Source organism: Nyctereutes procyonoides, unplaced genomic scaffold (genome assembly GCF_905146905.1).
Source record: "Nyctereutes procyonoides isolate TBG_1078 unplaced genomic scaffold, NYPRO_anot_genome, whole genome shotgun sequence".
NCBI lineage: Eukaryota > Metazoa > Chordata > Mammalia > Carnivora > Canidae > Nyctereutes > Nyctereutes procyonoides.
The window spans coordinates 84,594-97,960 of record NW_026574981.1 but is presented as its reverse complement, the minus strand read 5'-3'; the positions used below and the strand labels follow the sequence as shown (position 1 = coordinate 97,960).

The 13,367-nt window shown below is 42.5% G+C and overlaps 1 long non-coding RNA gene across 1 annotated transcript; it reads right to left on the bottom strand.

Annotated features, from left to right (window-relative positions):
• Positions 1-6,483: 6,483 nt before the first annotated feature.
• On the bottom strand, positions 6,484-12,770 carry LOC129510921 (uncharacterized). The gene is made up of 4 exons (XR_008664721.1): positions 12,640-12,770; positions 11,969-12,098; positions 10,705-10,841; positions 6,484-6,693 (listed from the first exon to the last, which is right to left on the bottom strand). It is a non-coding gene; the product is annotated as an uncharacterized LOC129510921 (long non-coding RNA).
• Between the last annotated feature and the right edge of the window lie 597 nt (positions 12,771-13,367).

Here is a 13,367-nt window from a genome sequence, read left to right as displayed (position 1 = left end):
TCTGAGTGGTTGTGTCTGCAGTACTGTTGTGGAAGATTGACCTTTGCTGTTGTATGTAAAGTTTAAATTGCTTCTGTTGTGACTCTGAGCCAGTGACTTATTTATCTGAACTTTTCACGGAAGTGGCAGTGAACAGTGTGAGTCTTCATTCTGGTGACTGTAACCAATATCGTCTTGCTAAATTAATGGTTTGTACAATTAACTAAATTGTATAAATTTGTTATACTTTTTGCCCAGTTCTAGTAAATTATGAAAAGGAAGTGTAATGCTGATCGGTGTAAACAGTAACCTTTTTGTTTGGATTTGCCCTTGGCCGAGAGCCTGGAAGCTTGAAAGTCCGACCAGGGTGGTAACCCAATTCCTGCGAGGTGTCCTGTGACCATTTATCATTTTCCATTATATGCTCCAGTTCCTACAACACTAATGGCAGGCCAGTGTTTTATGAGTATTAAAATAACTTTCTTTATACTTAGGAGAATTTGATTAGTCTAGACTTCTCTCAGCTGGACTGCTTTTGGGTGTTGAGGCAGGAGGGTTAGTTGAGAGGAAGAGGGCATGGAGACCGGGCACAAAGCCAAACGGCCCGTGTACGCTGAAGCTGTATCTGCTTCTTGGGGAGGACGTCCTAGCGTAGGCGCAGCTGGCTGCTTGAGAGGCTGAGTGCCCTCTGCTATAGTCAGTGAAAGATGTGTAGGAGCCACCCCAGAACCAAGACCCAGATACTGGAAAAAGTTTGAATTTTTCTCCTGAACACGTGTATGGTCCGCCCCTGCCAGAGCGGAGCAGGCCGGACAGGTGACCGCGGAGAGTTTTCGTGCCCTTTTCTGCTCTGGTGATCGGATGAGCAGTGGAATGCATATGGCGGGACAGGATTTTTCTTCATCTTGGGAAAGGATAGGGAATTAAATTAAAAGTTACGTCGTCTCCTGTTGAGGGTCTGAGTTCAAACGAGGACACAACAGCAAGACACATCAATACAAGTGCACTGTGTACACAAGTCTGAAATAAGCAGTTAATTCATTATAGGATTGTTCTTTTGAAAGACTAATGTTTTTCAAAAACGTTCTGCTACGGATAAGACTTGAATTTATTAAAAATTAACTTTACTTGCTTAGCAAAAATAATGAATAACCTCTACACTGGAAGCCGAGAGGATCACAAATGATTTAGCCTACAGTTACATTTTAACGGATTACTTTTTCATGCTGATGTACATGGAACTTTCCGCACCGTCTTTTCTTTTCCTCCTGAGGAACTTTGAGAGCTACTGACAGAGGCCTGGGTACTCCTGTGTCAGGATAGAAGTTTTCAAGCAGCTGCTCCCTGAGGCCAATGGAAGAGCCTTGGGCTGTACCCACAGGATTCAGGAGGCGGACCAGAGTGCTCCAGGCCAGTGGTTCTCCCACTGGAGTGCGCAGAAGGGTTATCTGGAAGACTGGTCAGAAGGTGGATTGCTGGGTGGGCCCCAGGCTTTCGATTCCCTTGCTCTGCGCTGGGCCAGGACTTGAGCGATTGTCTTGCTGCTGCACCTGCTCTAACGGTTTCGGGGGGAGGTGCCTGGCATTCCTGCAAGGGTGGGAGTGGGGTCTCTTCACTGCACAGCCCTGGAAGGCCCCTTGGGCCGGCCCGCTGCCCCTAAAAGATGGAACTAGAACTCATGGTAGAGATTGTGAACTAGTTAGTGTAACTAACCGACTAGAAAGCACGTTTGGAGTGGGTGACACCCCCACTCCCCAAGTAAAGGCTCCACTTCTGTCGCCTTCTGGTCCCCTCCCTCTCCTGCCCCCCTGGTCGCTCCTTGCCCCTCCCAAAGGGCCAGTAAAGGGGGAGGGAGAGGGGTAGGCAAACCTGTTTCCACTCACTCACCTCCCCTCTGTGACCTTGTCGCCTCAAAGTGTGACTTTGTAGCTGGACTTCTCAGGGTTTGGGGTTGCAGCTCCGGAGCAGGAGTGCTCAGGCGAGGGCCCTGGGTTCTGGTGGGGGAGCCGTGGGGGGCCCGGCCGCCGGCCCTCCGCTCTGCCTCCACCCGGCTTCGTGTTAGAGCGCGGGACCCAGCGGGGCGCCCCTCGCAGCTCCCGCGCCCGGCGTGAGCCCGGGTCCAGGCCCGAAGCCTCTGGGCGGCGGGGCGGCGGGGCGGATGGGCCCCGGGTGGGCGGAGGTGATGGAAATCCTCAGGTCAAAGGCTGCGGGTCCTCGTGTCCTGGTGCGTGTCGCCCGCAGCGTCCTCGGGGCTGGACGGGGTCCGCGGGCCCTTGGGAGCGCCTCCCCCGACGACCTCGGGGGCCCGGGGGCCGTACGGTAAGGGGGGGCCCGAGGACCGAGCGAGGAAGCGGCCGGGGACCGGGGTCGGGCGGGGTCGTGGGGCCCCGAGGAGCGGCCGGGACGCGCCGGCTCAGCCCCGGGCCCCACCTGCGTCCCCTTGGGGCTCGGTCCCCCGTGTCCCCGGCGAGCGGCCCGCGTGCACCTGCTGTGCGGCCTCGTTGCCCGACGCAGGAGCGCCCAGGACACTGCGGACCCCGGGCCCGGCGGCGGCGTGGCCAGAGCCCCGCGCTGTGTCCGTGGGCAGCTCGGGGCCGCCTTTGCGGGGCCGCGTCCCCCGCCCGGTGCTCGCGGTGGCCCCGCGGAGCTGCCGACGGCCCCCGAGGGGCGCGGGCCTGCGGAGCGGACGGTCCCGCGTGGGGCGGGGAGTCCGTGGGCAGCCGGGCGGCGCACCTGCTGGCCATGGGCGGGCGGATCGGGGCGTGGGGGGTCCTGGTGCCGGCCCGGGAAGCGTCCCCGTTGGGACCAGGCCCGCCCCCCGCCCCCGAGGCAGGCTCGCGGAAAGGGCGCTTTTAAATGGTAACAGCGCCCACGCCGACAGGTCCCGTCGTCTAGTTCAAACAGCGGCCAAGTCAAGAAGATGCCACGAAGCCAACTCGGCTCGAAATAAGCTGGTTCGAAGGACACGTCGTTGCGGGTTGCAGCTCAGGCCAAGCCGGAGGCAACAGCGCAGGGCCCAGGGCTCCAAGGGCTCCCGGGGGACGACGGGCAGCGAGGCCTCGCGTCCAGCCCCGCAGCCGAGCCCAGCGTGTCCCGAAGCCGCAGCAGCCTCAGGGCCTGCCCCGGGGCCCGGCGCCCCGCAAAGCCCCACGGCCGGCTTGCGGCCGCTGGAGAACACACACTCCCCGGGTGTGATAAGTGGAGCTGCATCATTTAGATAAATAAGTGGGGATTTATTTAAGGGGAAGTACGCGTAGTTGAGTTGTAAGGGCATGACTCGCACTGTACTTTCACTAGAAATACCCAACTGCATAGGCCTTTACTTTCTAGCAATTTCAAAAACCTCTGGACCAGCTTCCGCAGTAAGAATTTTATTTCACACCGTGACCCACCACACACACACACACACACACACACACAAACACACATACGAAGGATTCACAAAATACAAAAATATACACAATCTATTCCACTCTGTTCTATATTGACTAAAAAAAATTTTTTTACATGGATTTCTTGATCCCTAACTGGATTATAAATAACCCAGTTTAATAACTATTGAAGTCGAGGTAAGTTCTTAACTTACCCAGAATTATCAGGCAGCATTTTGGGGTTAAGGAAAACAATCAAACAAGTATATTTGTCCATAATATTTTAATACTTTTCCACTTTTAAATACTGGTTTTAATTTTGTGATTGTAACATGGAAGATCCAACTTTATTATTTTTTAAAAACATCATCAGGATCATAAAGCTATTATAGAATAGTTACACTCTACACACTCCCAAGGTACTTTAAAATGATTATGTTTTGAGTCTGTAGATGAACAATGACGGTAATCCAAATACATTGTCTGTACAACTCGGACTAAATACTGGTAAAAGTGTTTAACTGGACAAACAATTGATAAGCTTAAAGATAACGGGCACATTTTCACAAGAGAACCAGCTCAGCCCAACTAAAATTTTCTTAATAGCAGCTGACACTGATGCTGTGTAGGTGTACAAATCAGCCTATGACACTGAACGAGTGGAAAACCTGCTGCTCGTCTTCCTTATCCTGTGTTCTTACGCCTTCTCCCAGCCATCCCCTCCTGGGTCTGGAGGTCTTTGTGGCAATCCCAAACCAAGAGCTGCTGCGACCACCCTCTGCCTCAGAATCAGCAGTCCTGAATTCCAAGTGAATCACTGTGCTCTCTTGTCCTTGTACAGCGGGCATTCAGGGACAAAACCCATCATTACCAATATTTTTCAAGTTTCTATCACAGTACAAAAGAGTGAGTAGAAAAGAGAATAAAAAGGTAATTTTTTGCTTTTGGGAAGGGAAGTAAGAAATTAGATGGGAAAACATGTCTATTCAGACACTAACAATTAGTCATAGAGAAATAATTCTAGTGGGGCCGAATATTGTTTAAAATGGCTAGTACCTCTCCAACTTTTGACCTCTTAGAACTTTTTTTGTATTCCCTATTTCTAAATCTGATCCGATGGGATTAACTCTAGTGAAGTACCTGTACAATTATCTAAAGGTAAATGTATCTTTTTATTCTTTTTTTAATACAAATATTTTTAGTGTGATCATTTCATTTACAGAATTGCAAAAGTGTATCATTAACATTTAGTGCAAATGCAACTAATGGTAATTAGATTTAGACACTGCTTTGTGAGCCTTCCATACCTTGAAAATGAAGCTAGCTCTCCAATTTAGTTATGAGAGAGTTACTTGTTCCTGTTCATGATAGTTACCAGACATGGCAAACAGAGAAACATTTATACTGGGCATAGAGAATTTTTTTGAAGATTCCCATCAGCGGCTATGGCGAATAAACCTTCCCGCCCCCCAACCCTCCCACACTCCCATCCCAACCCCACAGCTGATTGTAAAATAAAATACACATTTGAGGTATAAACTTTTCTTTTTAAACATCACAATATAAAATGCTAACTGGTGATGTCGTAAACTCATACGATAATTTGTCTTATTTGCCTTACTAGCATTACCACCATATAGGCACTTTTCCACACAGTCAAATTATGAACAGCGTTTTTCTGTAATAAGGCATATTCCATACACATCATTTAGAGAAAGGTAAATTAAAAAATAGAAAAGATTTATGGAGCATGAAATCTGCGTGCATGTAATATTAGCCTATGTTTTATATGTATTTTTCTCTCTGTACAGAATAATAAATACCACTATATCTGATGCAAGTAATTCACTTCCAGGATTGTGCATATTAAGTGACCAGACTAATCCCATCATTAAATTATCACCTTGCATTCATCATTAAGACTCCATTACCATGTACGAAATATATACAGGACACGTTCCAAGTGATATGACTTTCTGCTTTACAAAATGGGTCTCATTTCTGTGTTTCTACAGAGATGAACAAGTCAGCAAAGCATCCACAAAATGCCTCTGACTGATGTAAGCACATTTGTGTATAAACAGAATGAAGACTGTGAAGTGGGCAGTCATTTCTACTTCAGTGAGTACCATTCCTTGCCTCAACTCCATGCTTCAAGGTTTTTCACAGAGGCCTAAAACTAAAGAAGGTATTTTACATTTAAGTTCTTATAGCAACTAAGGAAAGAATTTCAGTTTGAATCACATGGAATCCTTTACTGCTCCGCTGAAAATTCTGAGCAAAGAGGCAAACAGGAGCACTGCTCACGTTTTCTAAGCATATCTTGCAACATAGCCTTGAAACGGACCCAAATCAGAAGAAGCAACAAACATGCCTGTTACGAATACCAGACACACTGAATCAAATGTCAAATCAAAACAGCCTGATTTGCTGTAACAATACCATATATCCTCTTACAAATTTCAAGAAAACATGAGCTCGTTTTATCCTTATCACTGTACCAGAAAGTAGTTTATACCCACAAGATTTTTATATTTCTGTTTGGAGGCAAGCAGAACCAATTTAGGAATTACCAAACTGTTTGGAAACAAACTGAAAAAAAATCTGTAGCACACAGTATACAACTAAAAATACAATAGAAACATAAAGATACCTGGGGGAAAAAATAAAGCTTTTCATTCTTTCCCCGTCAGAACCAAGGTTCTTCATAGGAGTAAGACTATAGAAAAGGCAAAATCACAGGTTATTGACAGCCCTCAGTTATTAAGACACGGGACATGAATCATTATAGAAATCAGCAGCAATGAATTCTAGGATTATACAAAGCAAAAAAGTCAAAAAATTCTGAACACATATTTAACCACAGGCCTGAAAAAAGAGCCCCATCCAGATATTTGGTGCACAGAAAGCACATGCCCCATATGCATTCAACTTTTGTGCTTTTCTTTTGTGCACAAAACCTGATACAAATGAGGATCTTAGGCTGGACCAGAGTAAATTAAAAATTCTGAAAAAGTTCCCAAAAATTAAAGCATCAATTCCTAGTTGTGATTCAAAGTTGATTTTTTTTCTCTTCTAGGAGCAAGCAAATAAAAATATAGCCATATACATGTAATGTTTACATGTGTTTATAGTTATATGCTGAGCGAGGAGATCTAGCAGGAGACAGCTAGTGTTAGATGTTCACCTTTGCTATTGCAATATTTCTTCATTTTTGTACACAAGGCCAGGGTGTTGGGCCACAGACAAGGCTATATAGATCCTATGTTCCAGCTTAGAGCATTCAATTTTGTTTTTTATTTTTTCTTCCAACACGGAATGTCACACAGCCTTGCTTCAGTCACTGCAGGAAAGAAAATAAGTAAAAAATTAAGCAATATATTATTACTAACGGCTGTAAGACTACCCAAACAGGTTCCTCCTACCCTCTGAATTCATAGAATGCATAGATCTCTCTTAAAACTGTATGCTTTCAAGATTTTCACTTTCAAAAACAGAAAATTAGGGATCCCTGGGTGGTGCAGCGGTTTGGCTCCTGCCTTTGGCCCAGGGCGCGATCCTGGAGACCCGGGATCGAATCCCACGTCGGGCTCCCGGTGCATGGAGCCTGCTTCTCCCTCTGCCTAAGTCTCTGCCTCTCTCTCTCTCTCTCTATCATAAATAAATAAAAAAATTAAAAAAAATAAAAAAATAAAAAACCCAGAAAATTATAAACCTTACATACTTGAAACTTAGCAAGGAATAGAAGACATAAGGAATGTTTTGAAAGCTAGAAAAAAAGGGAAATACGTCATAGATAAGCAAGGAGAGAATAAACTAGAGGTCTCTGGATTTATACCCCTAAAGCCAAAATCTCTTTCTTCTTGGTCTTCAATAAAAATTATTCAATACCATTTATCAAGAATTCACAAGTTGTATTTAAGCTCTAGGAACAAACATACTCAGACATTGTCACATGAATTTAAGAGTTCTGACTATGAGGGGCACTTTGGTGGCTCAGTTGGTTACGTGTCTGACTTTTGATTTTGTCATCAGGTCAAGCCCTGTATCGGTCTCTGCACTGAGCATGGAGCCTGCTTAGTTATGATTCTCTCTCTCCTTCCCCACCCAGTTCTCTCTTAAAAAAAAAAGAGTTCTGTGAGTTTTAAGTATCTTTAGACCTCATTCACTCTTCTTTTTTTTTTTTTCTCATTCACTCTTCATGGAATTTCGCTGAGGATGATAAACACTATTGAAAGCTACTATTTTTTCATCACCAAAATTAGAAAGGATAGCTTTCCTAAGCTTTTAATGCTAGGATCCACTTCATACATACCTCTTCCCAAACATTATGAAACAAGTATTACATCAGGTAAACAATGATTTTTTTCACCATGTGTTAGGGTTTGAATCTGGTTCTTTGTCAGAAAGCAGCTCAACTGGACTGAAGGCCAGAGCTGAGTTTTGGCCAGGGAATCTTTTCAGGTCTGTCTTTACATACATACACAGACGCCTAAAAACAATGCTTCCTCTTTCCTCTGAGATGAATTTCAATCCCAGCTCTCCAGGTACTGTGTGCACATGTACGCAGATGCACACACAGACATACACACAAACAGGTCAATAAAAACAAGCCCCCAAATCCAATAGCTCCTGAGGCAAGTGTTAATAATATTAGTATGTATTTTTCAAATGCTTAAGTTTTATTTTTTAAATTTTTTTAAAAGATTTTATTTATTTATTCATGAGAGACAGAGAGAGAGAGAAAGGCAGAGACACAGACAGAGGGAGAAGCAGGCTCCATGCAGGGAGCCCGATGTGGGACTCGATACCAGGTCTCCAGGATCACGCCCTGGGCTGAAGGCGGCGCTAAACCGCTGCACCACCCGGGCAGCCCGAAAAGTTTTTCTTAAAGATTTTATTTATTTATTCATGAGAGACACACACACAGAGAGAGAGAGGCAGACTCCATGCAGGGAACTGGACATGGGACTCGATCCCAGGACCCCGGGATCACAACCTGAGCCAAAGGCAGACGCCCAACTGCTGAGCCACCCAGCGTCCTGAAATGCTTAAGAAAATTAATCTTCTTTTCGAACATAGTTCAGAGCATGTTCTACATATAACTGCATTTTGATTTCTTTTACTTAATACATAGTTATATTTTCTGCCCTGCTTGTTAGCAAGGCTCAAGGTAGAGGTGAAGAAGAGAGAAAGCAGATTATAGCTACACACTTGGTCTTGATTAGAGTAAATAGCATTCTTCAGAAATCTTAAGGCTGTGGGGAGAGATACCCAGTTAAGTCGGGTGACAAGACTGCTACCATCAAGTGGCATCAGGTTTCTAGTTTATTTGAGGTAACAGCGCAGAGACAGACCAGCAAACTTCATGTCCAGATCTAGCCATAACAATTCTAAAGTACACGGTATTCTAGAAATCACCAACACATTTATGCTTGCAGAGAGTCTCTCAGAAGTCAGGCTGCATCCTAGAACACTAACCGTTCAGATAAGACCAGAGCCTGTCTGACATTTTCAGGTGAGCTTTTTTCTGGAAAAAGCTAAATATCTACCATGTCACTGCAACAACTCTTATGTTACCATCTGATTAAAAAAAAACCTCAAAGGCTAAATTTATTAAGAAAGGCATACTATAAACCAGAATCAGCATCAGAAACCAGAATTAGTTAATAATATGTCACTATATACTTATTGAACATATTCTTTTATCTAAAGAAAGAGACTCACAAATATACATGTCTCAGCCAATGACTTAATATTCCATGTAGGTAAGAATGAGAGGACATTCATATATACTTGTGGCTTATGAATTCTACTTTGGTAATCTCTATTAAAAATTTAAATGTTGACACATATTGAGAGTTCATAGAAACAGAACTATACAAATTGTTCTCAAATGGACCAAGAAATGTTCAAACTATTCATAATAAGAGAAATACAATAAAAACTACACTGAGAGTGGTTTTGCCTATCAAGGTGGGAACAATCCACGTTCTGTTTCATACACTGTGTGAGAGGGTACAGGGAAACAGGCACTCAAATGTCTTATTGCTAGCGAGACGTTAAGTTAATAAGACCTCTCGGGGGGGCAATACTTACATTACAAATGCACAACCCCCCCAGAGGTGCTGGCAGTGTCATATCTAGTAACATTATCCCATATAAAACTTGCACGTGGATATAACTATTAACATTGTTCTAGCAAAGACTGAAAACGACTTCAATACCTAGCAGTGGAGGACTGGTTAAATTATGTACATCAATATGATGAATACTGTATAGCCACAAAAAAATAAGGAGGTGGTCCATGCTGTTAAGCAGAGACCTTTAAACTAAAGTAAGTGGAAAAACAAGATGCAGAACAGCGTCTTTTGAACAACAACAAAAGTGTATGCGTGGGAGGAATACACCTGTATTTGCTTATTCAGGCTTAAAAAATTCTCTGGAAAGATACACAACAAACTAGTAACAGGAGTTATACTCTTTCATTTGGGGCTGGAGGGAGGGCAAAACTGGGTGAGTAGGGGGCAAGGGATCAATTTCACTATTTATCTTTTCACACTTTTTGACTTATGAACCATGTTAACATCATTTCTTTAAAAAACCTAAAGATTCCAGCTCTTTGTGCAAAGACGTTCAGCATGGCACCAACAGTCAAAATATGGGACATTACTGTGGGACTGGGTAATAAATTCTGCAACATTCATATAACCAATTCTAAAGGAATGAGACAGTTTTATATGTCTCACATCTTTATATCCAATAACAGTCAAGATATATTGTTAGGTAGAAAAAGCAAGTTGTACAACAGTAAGTAGAGAATAAACACATTTTTAAAAAATAATTAAGAATATATGTCACTCACAACATACATACAAAAGTATGGAAGAAAAGACAACGAACCTAAAGTAATTTCTGGGAAGGGAAAAAAATAGGGAATTTGTACTGGAGTTCTATGGCTCCATAATGTTAAAATCTCTTTGCATAAGCAAATACATCTAATATACGCAGAAAAAAAACATGTTTTAAAGGCTAAAAACTACAATTACAACTCTGGGAACATCTCAAAACACAGAAACTACTTCTAACAATTAACTAGATTTTAGTTTCTGCAGAGTCGTATTAGTCAAAGGTTTTTTTTTTAAGATTTTATTTATTTATTCATAGAGACACAGAGAGAGAGGCAGAGACACAGGCAGAGGGAGAAGCAGCTCCATGCAGAGAGCCTGACGTTGGACTCGATCCAGGGTCTCCAGGATCACGCCCTGGGCTGCAGGCAGCGCTAAACCACTGCACCACCGGGGTTGCCCTTAGTCAAAGTTTTTAAAAAAGAATAACATATATCTTCCAGTACCTGTTAACACTAGAACAGAATGGGTTTTCCTGCAGTTTTTTCTTGGACATAAGACGTAAAACGTTTTAGAAACTTCGGATACTCTCGCTTTGCCACTGCCCTTAATACTGAGGCTGGTGCCCATCCTCCAGGGTTCACTGCAAGATAAAGGGAAATTAAAACCTGTTGGGATACAATTCTCCATTTGTATGTAAAACACTCATTTTGTTCCTTTGCTTTTAAAAAATTTCTCACATTGGAACAGTTAACATCTCTTAAAATCCTGACCATTAATTCCTTCATGCTAACCACCACACAAGAACACATAGCAAATAAGAAGGCACCTATTACCTATCTGAGATGTTCTTTGCTCCCTAAATTATAAGCAAATCTTAATATAGTAACATTTTAGGTTATGTAAGATAGATTTGTCACTCTTACTATAATCAAATAATACATCACTCAACACCGTAGCAGTTGTGTCCCCGTAAAAAGAAGGCATGAGGATTTGATTAGAGGGACTCCAATGACTACTGTAGGTGGGAAATGGGTCAGAAGAATCCTAAGCAGGCAATTATCCAGGAAATAAAAAAAGCCTGACAATGAGAAACAGAACTGTTCATTTCCTTTACTAGTATTGCTTATATTCCTAACTATACATGTATTTTATTAGACAAATATGTAACAAGATTTTTTTTAAGATTTTATTTATTTGAGAGACAGAGTGAGAGAAAGAGGATGAGCAGGGGGAGGGGGAAACAGAGAAGGAGAAGCAGACAGACTCCCCACCAAGCAGGGAGCCCGAAGCGGGACTCAATCTTTGGATTCCGGGATCATGATGCAAGCCAAAGGCAGATGCTCAACTGACCAAACCACAGGCGCCCCTATAGTAAGATGGTTCGTAAAGCCAAGCATATGTGAAAGTCATCTAGATATGGAAGTATTAAAATGTATCTACCTAGCCCCAGCCTAAAAAAAATCTGATAGAGTAGTTCTGGGATCAAATTTAGACGTGACTATTTTCAAAGTTTCCTGATAATTTCAATACACATCTCTCCAAATTAAAAATTACTAATCTAAATGATAAAAACTAAAAAGGCTTTTAGATATATAAGAAGAAAATCTAGGGGTGCCTAGCTGGCTCTGTTGGAAGAGCATGTGTCTCTTGATCTCGGGGGTCAGGAGTTGTTGCCGCATGTTGGGTGTAGAGATCACTAAAATAATAGTGAATGACTGAATGAAAATCTACATGCCCAAATAGCAAAAGAAACCCCAAAATACATACCATTAGCTACATATGTAATCTTGCATAGAATGTTGTCCCTGCTGATCTCCTGGTTTCCCTCTGGTGGGCTTACCAAGGTTTGACAAATCATAGCAATATTTATTTTGGCACGGACACATCGATTGTTTAGCTGCCAAAACAAATAACAGAAACGAAACATCAGTGCAGTAGATGCTTAGCATTTTATAATCCCTAATGGCCTAATACATTAGGTCATCTAAAACTACAGCTCATCAACATCTCCAACAAATCTTATAAGCACCAATAAATAAAACAAGCTGTTATGACATCAGGAATGTTTTTTCTCTCCTCTTAAGCAGTAGATGGAGCTAAACTGAGATAGAAACCACAGAGGTTTTGCTAGCAGTTGATCATGGCTGGAGAGGGAACTGTGGAAAGCAGCCTTCCATTATTTACCCATTCAGTTCTGTTTCCTCTAACTTCAGGAGGAAAGGAAAACAGCCCCTGCTGGGTGGGTGTTCACAGCCATGACTGCTGTCCTTGGATAACACATGGGCTATCATGTCCCAAGAAGCCAATTCAACAGAAAACAAAGTCTAAGAAATGTTATCAAGTATTTGTGTGTGTCCTATGTGTTTATCACTTTCGTTCTGCACTGTATATTTAGCTTCATACTGTACAACTATACAAATTTATATAAATGCACTTACAGGAGCACTGTCATGATCCACAGAAAAATTACACACTATCCAAGTTTCAGGGTCATTTTCAGTCAAGGCTGGTATTTTTCGAATGGCAGAAAGATATAATACATCTCGCTGAGAAGCAGGCCACACTCTCTGTGGAAGAAGTAAAAAAACTTTCAAAAATGTGAACTACATTTAAATTCCTATGTAATATGAAACTGACAGAGAAACAAATGTAAGACCAATAAATAACTTAGGCAAAGGTAAAATCTGTCAAATTTTAAATTGACAGTATCTGAAAGTACCCAGCAAAGTAAATTATGAATACTGAATTAATGGCTTTGCAGAATAATAATAGCATCAAAGGGATAATCTTTTTTTTAAGTTGTGGTTATATGTAACAAAAATGTTACCACTTAAAGCATTTTTAAGAGTATAATTCAGTGACATTACATTCATAATATTACATAAACATCATCATTTCCAAAATTTTTTATCAACCTGAACAGAAATTCTGTACTCAATAAGTAATTAATTCCCCATTATTCCCTCCCAAAGACCCTGGTAAAGTTCTATTTCATTTTATTTATTTATTTATTTTAGATTTTTAATTTATTTGAGAGAAAGAGCACCAGCCGGGAGGAGAGCGTTAAGCAGGCTCTCCGCAGAACAGAGAGTCAGCCACAGGGGCTCTATCCCCAGAACTCTGGCTGGAATCACGACTGGAACCAAAGGCAGAGGGAGATGCTTAA